Source organism: Daphnia carinata, chromosome 7, assembly GCF_022539665.2.
Source record: "Daphnia carinata strain CSIRO-1 chromosome 7, CSIRO_AGI_Dcar_HiC_V3, whole genome shotgun sequence".
Taxonomy (NCBI): domain Eukaryota; kingdom Metazoa; phylum Arthropoda; class Branchiopoda; order Diplostraca; family Daphniidae; genus Daphnia; species Daphnia carinata.
The window spans coordinates 1,544,685-1,554,609 of record NC_081337.1 but is presented as its reverse complement, the minus strand read 5'-3'; the positions used below and the strand labels follow the sequence as shown (position 1 = coordinate 1,554,609).

The 9,925-nt window shown below is 37.8% G+C and overlaps 1 pseudogene; it reads left to right on the top strand.

Moving 5' to 3' along the window:
* The first annotated feature begins 2,390 nt into the window (after positions 1 to 2,390).
* LOC130698696 (transportin-1-like) lies at positions 2,391 to 3,894 on the top strand (annotated as a pseudogene).
* The last annotated feature ends 6,031 nt before the right edge of the window (positions 3,895 to 9,925 follow it).

The following is a 9,925-nucleotide window of genomic DNA, read 5'->3' as shown; positions in this document are numbered from 1 at the left end:
ATTAATAAAGACCCCAAAACCTGTCCTTAAATGTTTATTTTTTAAATAGGTAAAACAATGATTTTGACTTATCGATTTCCGGGTCTTTAGTTCCCCAACAACAACGTTTTCCCTTAACAAAGCTCACTGAATCTGCGAAGGTGACTTAACTTACTGACTTTGAATGTTTGTTGGGTTTTCTTTATTTCGTTCCTATGATTTCGCAATCCAGCCCACGTTAGCCCAGAGCAGTAGATAGTTTGACAGGAGTTCACAAGATTGTCAATTACTGTCGCTGGTGGTGTACATATACTGCTCTTGATCGTGCTAGATTGGTTGACATATCGCAAGTAGTAATTGTATTTTCAACTTTAAATCCTATTTGCTTGATTTCATGTTTTTCTTATCTCAGTTTTGTTGCTGTAACTTGTTTACCTTGGCGGTTATCGCTGGTACCGATTAGTGTAGTCGAATACTGATTACATCACACGCCCGTAACTTATATTATTGTGCAACTGGGGGTGCTACTATAGTTTGCTTGAAATCTTGAATTGTTCGAAGGCAACATGCTGTGGCAGAGGAGCCCAGGTAAAACCGAGACAGCAAGGGCGTACTCATCATGAGGCAACTTCTGCTGATATCGTTAAGTCCAAGCGAAAGGACAAGAGCCTTGGCTTTTGTTTTAAGTGCGAGGAGGGGGCATCCGTTTGAAGCTTCTTCGGAGTTTAAGAACTTTGCTGTTGGGGATCGAGTGACGTTTTGCATTAGACATCGGCTATGCTTAATGGGCTTTGGAGCTAAGCATTTCTCGCGAGATTGCAGATTCAAGAAAAGTTGCACCTTTCCGATTGCAAATCATTTCACCATCTATTATTGTATGCGTCCTCACGAGCTGGCTCCAATTCTTGTTCAAATACCTCACTCCATGCCGCGTACGGTTGCCTAGAAGTTATCCGAATGGACGTTAACGCTGATGGTAATGTTATTCTCATCAACATCATGTTTGACGAGGGAATGGACTCCACGCTGATTCGACAAGGTTGGGTTAAACAACTATGTTTTGACGGTGAGATACAAATGCTTAAAATCGATGGGATTGAAGGCAAGCACACTCAAATTAGCTCCAAACGTATGCATCTTAACTGAAAATCAGCTCTGGCGAAAGAACCGTAATCCACGGGTCATCTATTCCAGTAGTACCGAAGCCTGTACCCTTGTTCTACTGGACGACTTGGAGGTTACGTTGATAAAGACGCACGGGTCGAAGCCAAAGTGAATTTACTTTTTACATCTAAGATCGTTCATTGTCGGGTTTTAGCTGGGAGCTAGTAGTTCTTTTTTATTTTGTTCCTATGATTTGGCAACCCAGCCCGCCTTATCCTAGAGCAGTAGATAGGTTACAGAAGGTGACAAGATTGTCAATTACTGTCGCTGGACAGCATACCCTTAGGGCATTTACAACACAGCGTGGAGCAACTGGGTTTCTATGACTGCTGATAGTAATGATTAGACTTAAGGTTCTAGCGCAGTAGCTCAACTTTGTTTGTGTGTAAAATCTAAGGTACGCCACCCGTACAGATTCGTGTTTCGCATGTCAGTCACTTCTGTTTCTTCGAGTATGAAGAACGCGAATTCCCGATGTTTCAAGCAAATATACATTAATGTATTGGCTTTGGAAAATAATTGTCCGTACTTGGTTTCTGTTTACTATCACCCTCATTTCCGATGATTTTTTTCAACATGAAGAAGTCACTTTGAACAAGAATTGCCATTGAAAAACTATTTTTAAACCTTGTTCATTATTTGGAGCTAACGTTCAATGCAATCTGCCTGCGATAATATCATTTTGAAATACCGCGTAAAGCTGTTTCGTTGAATTAGGGTCGGCAATTATTTTGTACTGCTATTGACTAGAGCTCGGCCCCGATCGTCTTTGATCGGGGCAAACCGCGGTTTTTCATTAAAAAATCGTCAAACCGTCGGTTCGGTTTAGCCATTTTTGACTGCGGTTTGGTTTTCGCTTTGCAACTGGGCATAACCGGTTTGAATCGCCATTAAAGTTTTTTTTCGGAAATTTTACTGAAATTCCAAATAAACTAATTATCACTAACTGTTGTGAGCGTAGAGGCGGTCAACAACTTGTTATAAATCAATTTTCCGATCAGACTTACCGTCATCGCGATCAAAAAGTGGTCGATCTTTTCGCCATCTAGCGACGAATTCTGTTACTGATTTATTGTTCTATGCAAACCGTAAATCCGTGGTGCAAACCGTAAAACCGCGGTGCAAACCATGTAAAACCGCGGGTACAAACTGCGGGTACAAACCGTCAAACCGCGGTGCAATTTGTTTGAAAAGAACGGCAAATCGAACCGCACCGGTTTGTCCTTTTTTTTTTAAACCGCGCGGCTCGGTCAAAATCGTGCCCGATCGTCGCGGGGCCGAGCCCTACTATTGACGTTGTGTCTCCCCGAACCAAAAACGAGGCAGAAATTTCCGCTCCACACAGTTGGGTGAGGCCAACAGGCTAAGAGTTTCATTAGCATGTACTGTACATTTCAGTAAACACTTAACATGTTCTTTTCTAAGGTATTGATGGGGTTCTTGATCATAAATGGTTTCATACCTAATCTTCCTCATACTCACACAAACAACTCTTGACATTTTATCAATGTTTTTAAAGACAATTGCTACCTGTTGTTTTACCAATTTTGAATGGAGACTCTTTTCCATGTGAATTGGGAGACAAAATATTTTGGCACTTGGAGTGATTGCCGAAGGTATTACTTTTATTATTATTGTGATTGGTTTATTGTTAATGACATTGTCTACTTTTGTAGGTTGTGTAACAGGAATGGTAGCTCACATTCCTGAGTTAGTCCCCTTCTTAATCAACTGTCTGTCAGAGAAAAAAGTGTTGGTCTGTGCCATCACTTGTTGTACTCTTAAGTTGCTATGCTCATTAGGTTGTATGCCAACCACACGATCAGTATTTGAAACTTTGAATGACTGAGGTTGTTACAATATCAATAAATTCCTTTAGTTTTTTCCTTCAAATTTTTAAATATTATCCAATAGCTGCTGAAATGGATCTTAGATGGCAAGCAAGTTCAAGAGGCCACTTGTTCAGCTTTTACCACTCTTGAGGAAGAAGCATGCACAGAATTAGTACCTTACTTGGGCTTTATTCTGGATATACTTGTCTACAGGTTTAGTATTTACCAGCCTAAGAACTTACTGATTCTTTACGACGCTATCGGCACGCTATAGCAGATTCTGTGGGCCACCATTTAAACAAGCCTGACTACATCAATCTGGTAATGCCACCCCTAATCAAGAAGTGGAACGTGCTAAAGGACGAAGACAAGGATCCTGTTCCATTACTTGAAGTACCGCATTGCTTTCTAATGTTATTCTCCGTTGAATCTCTACTTTCTTTGTCTCTTAGTGTTTATCCAGTGTGGCAATAGCATTGCAGTCAGGATTTCTTCCCAACTGCGAATCAATATTTCGCCGCTGCATCTCGTTGGTGGAGCAGACACTAAACCAGCAAATTGTGCGTGACTTAGTCTCCGCAAATTTTCTCTTCCATTACTAATTCTTCAAGTAATATTACTACTTCAACCATTATTATTTTTATGAATAACAGTCTAGTATGCAGCAACCCGATGAGTTTTAAGCACCTGATAAGGACTTCATAATTCTAGTCCTTGATCTCTTGTTCGGACTAACAGAAGGACTAGGCGGCCATATTGAACGTCCTATAGTCGCATCAAATATTATGCAGCTTCTTTCTCAGAGCATGCAGGTGTGTTTTACTTTTTTTTTATACATATTTTTTTTTTTATGAAAACCTTTATTCACGCACCACAGGGATCCCATGCCTGGGTTATTCGCGTTGGCTTTGTTGGGTGACTTGATAAAAGCTTGTTTTCAACATGTTCTGTCATGCTTACATACGTTAAAAATTGAGTAAGATTTGATAAGATAAAAATATCACAATTTGTGTTTTGAGCAACCGAATATCTGCCTTTTCTTGGACAAATTTTGAATCCTGAATTTATCTCGGTTTGTAACAACGCTACATGGGCAATTGATGAGATCGCGGTAAAACTCGGTAAGTTAAAATCCCCAAGTGTACGTTTCTCTTTCTTATTAGTTTTAAGGGTGAACAACCTTTTTTGTGGTTTTTTGGAAATGAAATGCACAACTATATACCGTTGTTTCCAACCCAGCTAATTGCCATCATCAATAAACCTAATACACCATAAACGTTGTTGGAAAATACCGATATAGCAGACAATTGTAGCACTTATAATCTAGGTCTTGAATCCAAGAATTTATCTGTGAAAAATGAGCTTAGTTGTTATATAAGGTGCTTAACATTTTGTCATTTCATTTGATTTGCCGTGGTTGAATGCTTAATAAAATTTTTTTTTTTCAACGAGAGTTCAATTTTGTAACATTTTTACGTAAGGTGATCATTACCGTAAGTTTTTCATGTTGAATCCAAACCTAAGGTGTCTTATCGAAAACGATTACAAACACGGTTAAGTCCTCGGGTTTTTTAAACAACGTTTATTTATAGAAAAAAAGAACTTTTGATACTCTTCTTTGCTGTTGGAGGGTTGTCCTTGGGATGTTTTTTTTGCACATCCACTGGACTTCAAATTTTACTAGCCGACGGACATCCATGGAACAACCGATATAAGGAAGGATGTCTAATGGATATTCGGCAATCAGTCGGACACCCGACGGCAAGATGTGCTATGTGGGATTAAGAACGCGAATTGCTGAAGTTTCAAGTAATGATGCGTTGGTGAACTGTCTTTGGAATACAAATGCCCATACTTAGTTTCTGTTTACTATCATCTTCATTTTCATCAGTTTTCAACAATTACACAACATAATAGAAATGCTCATAAAATTGGCAGAAAGAGGATCCACCTTTCTAACAGCAGTGATCCACCGAATTATTTTTTATTTAAATCATGATTAAAATAAATTTTTCATTTTTTGGCAATTCGTGATTGAACGTGTTGCAGTGAATCCGATTCTTTTACTTTTGATTCTCTGAAATCCGCAATTTTGGCTGCATTTGATTGAAATCAAAATTTAGAATGATTCGGCTGATCACTGTCTAAAGGGTTTAACTGAAACGTTTTAACTGAAACAGTGATTTAATATATAAACAACAAGTTTTTGAACAAGTTGAAAATACATTTTATATTGAATCGCTTACTTCGTTGGCAGAATATTGTAAAATATAAAGCAAAAGGAGTTGGTGACAACAAATAGGCGGAGCCTTGTGAAGTATGGGCGGAGAGTCAGACCAAGCCTTGGAACACAGATCTCCCAACCCTAAGCACAGTGCAGACCGTCACCAGCAACTATCTGGAGTTGTGCAATACATTTCCTTTACGAAAATTTGCTAATGAAAATTTAGCAAACTTCGATTAACGTGCAAGTTCGAACAGAGAAGTTGAAAAGACATCCTACCCTCAAAACCCGAGAGAAAAGAAAGTAGTTTGTATTGGAACTAAGTGTTTGTTATCGTGCGTCTCACGTTTACATCTGAAATTCGCCAAAAGAATGAGGCAAGTAGAAATCTTGTATGTTTCCATCAGTAAAACGTATGATAAAAACGAAAGTCCAGTGTTTCTAGAGGACCTGCGTTGCTAAGATTTGTGTATGGAGAATCACGTATATAGATGTAGCGTGTTACAAAGCATACAGGCTTCACATCTTTATTGATTTTCTCCACCTTTCCTACTCGTGAATCGATATGCTGGGACAGGGTTTATCATTTTACGGATCCGTCGCCGTGGCTGCCCAGAATGTACTATATTTCTAGATCTAACGTTAGCTCATACTCACCATAGATCCAAACCAAGAATCGGGTTAAAGGACAATAATTTACTAATAAGTCATAAAAAAATGAACAGGTCTGTCTGTAGCTTTACAATGGTATGGGATAGAACATTTTTTATTGCTACTTGGCATTACTGACATTGAACACTTTTCATCAAAAATAGTATATTGCTAGGGGGTAATAACTTGATTATACTGTACAATCTGTAGAATACAACAGCAAGAAAATAGCAGGCTTTAGTGGTTCACTTTTATATTATACTTTCTTTTACATATGGTGGATTTATTTGTAATCAAAAATCTCATTTTAGCTTCGATGAGTTCTGTTTTTCTTTAACTAATTTTGTATCAGTCTTCTGTCAAGTAGTTTTATTGTTTCATCAGGTTTTTTAAATAAAGTTATTCAGTTTATAGGCTACTTAATTTACTAATTCCTAGTTGCTATTTCCATTAACGGGTTTATCAATCGTTTAAAATAAATAATACTATAGCCTTGAACGCCTTGCGCAATTAATTTTTTTGTCTTCAATCGCCGTCGTAGGAAGAGAAAATGGCACTTAAGTTTCCTCCACCATAATCATCACATCGGCAACCAACTGTACAAGAGAGAATAGACCTCATGCATCCCTATTGATTTTCCCCACCTTTCAGACAACGTGATCAATACGTTGATCCTTTGTAAATCTTTCCTCTCAGATTCCTCGTAGGTGTACACCATACAGTGAATACTATGTAGTTGTAAAAGCAGAGTACATCAGGGGGATCTGATAATATTATTTTTAAAACAAAGCAATCAGTTTAGTTTCATTTACAGTAATTATAAAGCCACGCAACACCACATGGTCTTGAAGTTATCTATGTAATAGCAAAGGTTTTTTTTAATCATCTTTAAAAATAGCAGCCAAGAACACATCCTAGAAAAATATCCTTTGCCCCGAAAGTTTTTCAACTAAGTTTCTTTTAACATTTGTCGTTTTGTTTGTCAAGCGTTATTCATCCAATTTATTCGTCTAGCATTGCGGCAACTGACGGAACAAGCCGTTTTGTTATTTTTTATTTTATTTACTTAGGCAGGCAATAGACAGCTGTAATCAAAAGTTTGTGGAATGCCCAACTTTCGCGTTAGTCCCATGATGTTTTGCTTAAGATCCAAACTGACGAACGATTCACAAATGTGTCGAGAAATTAGAAAAAACCTAATGGATATCCGACCCCAAGAGGATGATTTATTTTTCATCAAATGTGTGATTTGCCTGTTGTTACGTAACCCAAAGGTTAAAATAAAATTATACCGCGTTAAAAACCCCGTGTTACCCTAGTAGTCTTACTAAAGTACAAGGAAAGAAAACTTGTAGATTTAGTTTGGTTGACATCATTTGATGCATATTGCTATGTATATTCTTTAAAAAATATGCAACAATGTTAATCAGGAACGTCTTTTATATCCAGTCAACAAGTACTAATGTTGTTCGAATGGTGAACTAAGGGAGAGAAAACTGGTTAACAATGTAGGTCCAGCCTCTGGCCCTGACGTTAAGACGAAGAATCCCGAATCGATTAGACCGACATTCAATAAAAAATTTTTAACCATAACCAGCAAGGTTGATGACAACCCATTAGTGACCAATTTCTTGCTACATGGGCTTCTTTCATGTGATTAAATATGGGGGGAAAAAAATCTTAAATGCTTTGGTCTAGCAAACAATAAATGTTAGTCTAATTAAAAGTGTCAAGTAGGACAAATATGGGAAGTCATGGGAAACGTTCTTTATTATAGTGACATTCAGTTTAGTCTGTGCAGAAGTAAGGGGAGTTAGTATTAAGTAGGTAAAAAAACTTTCTGTACATAAAGTATAAATTTTTAATGAAGGTCCGTAACAAGATTTGGTTTCAAATTCAAAAGCTAAATTTTGCTTGCGATTTCATACATGCGTGAGTTTCACACAATTCCGGATTTCGGCCTAAGATTGACACAGCTTTGTTTAGCAGTCAACATGTTTTTGGACCAAGCGCTCGATGTTTAAGTCAGGTACAACCTCCTTCTCTCCTTTTCCGATATTTCTTGAGCCGAAAAAAAATGTTTCGTACATACTGTATATTTGAAAAATCGGTCTTGTATATAGTAGGCTAAGCTGAAGACGAAACTGCTGTGATCTTTCGCCTACAACTAAACTTACCGGCAAAAAAACTATACACATTTGAAGTTACTGCCTCAACATGAAAGTCATTCAGAACTGGATGTATTTTCAAAGTAAAGTTGAAAAACTAAATAAAAATAGAAGGGAGTTCTGCTTTGAATGCTCTGAAAGGCAGGGACCTGGATTTTATCCATCTGTCTTACTGGTTGCATGGCATTCGTTATGAATGGCTGGGATATGATGAAATTGACGAAGGATAGACCTAAGAAATTTACTTTGCGTACAGATGACAAAGCCTACGGATAACGGATAATGCACAAATTTTGCACGTGCTAACCTACAGGATGGCATGTGCCATTTTGTTCGAAATTTCACCTCCTTTGGGTCCGATTTCAACCTATTTCCAAAAACAGCTGAATAGTTGTCCAGGCTGAGTACAACGTCCAGTTGCGTATGCCATCAAGGTTGATGCGTAGTTTTCATGCCCAAGAACGCTTGAACATTTATCTCCGCGGATGTGAGGGTTAGATCAGAGTTACATAACGCACTAGTCCAGCTTTGCTTTCTTTACTTTAAAGTTACATAGGTTATGTCTACTCACACTGATTTGCCCTCCGTTCGGTACATAGTGTTGAATGCCCAAAATTTTGCTATCTTTTCATATACGTATAACCGTCGAGGTATAAGAGAGATTGATAGGCCTTCATTTACCATGACTATGGTTTGATGGTAAAGCTTCATAGGCAACATTGTCAATTCATAGCGAAAAAGTATGATAGTAACAAAATGCACTACTTCATTACGTTCATTCACGAAAAAGTGCAATCACGAGTAATCACTTATACATACAGCATAATTTAATGAGTGACCGACGTACGCAACAGCATAGTTGCCAGTTTCCTTATTATTGTTTATCCATTATTTATTTAAGTTCATGTTACCTGGTTTTGCTCGTTGTTCTCTCAGTTTTTGCGCTCTACTTAAGAATGGTGGTGATTTCTTCTTTAAAACATTTAGCACAGACACCGTCTTTCCAAAAGAATTTTCTACCATTTCTTCCAATAGCATATAAATTGCTTTTCATCTTTGGGTGGCTTAAACACCTGCAAATCATACTCTTTGTTTGATTTGTATCCTTTCGGAAATCCAGCTACGAAGCACTTAACGATTTCATAACACTATATTCCAATAACTTGTTTCATTTAGACATTTAAAAAATAATTTCGATGAGTAAAATGAAATTGCCAAACCCCCATACTAACAATACAATCACTGTGTATAAAGAGGGTCACTAACCACAAGAGAACCTAGCGGCAACCATGTGAATTAAAACACAGGTTGGCACGGTTTTGCAGGGGATAGCTTTATTACTAAAGCTGCCTTACTACGTCGGCCAAGACTCCTTAATACATCGTAACATCATGATGTATATAGGACTATAGCCCTGCTGCGTTTGGCCACCACTCCTGATACATATGCCTATCCGCCTCAAAACGATGCCAACTTCTGTTCTATTTCCTAGTGTTAACCGCTAGGTTCTCTAGTGGTTTGTGGCCGCCAGTTTTGGTGTGTTTTATCACCATATTATTGTCATGTTGCTATGGAGGTACATCCCATTGACGTTCATCACAAAAGTTCTAATTTAAAGTTTTAAGCTAAACAGTATCCCTGAAATTATTGTTCGCATTTGCTGATGAAGCATTTTGAAGAAAACGACAGTTACATAAGGGATTCATTTGAGGCTGAGACTGAAAACATTACAAAAAAATTAATCAAGGGAAATAATAAATAATGAAATACCATATTATTAATTAGTTCATTTTATTACTAGCCTTGTTGACTTATACCGCTTAAATTGAACGCCAAAAACCGAGAGCCACAGACCACTATAGAACCTCGTGGGCAACCCCATGAACTAGGAACAGAAGTCGACGCTG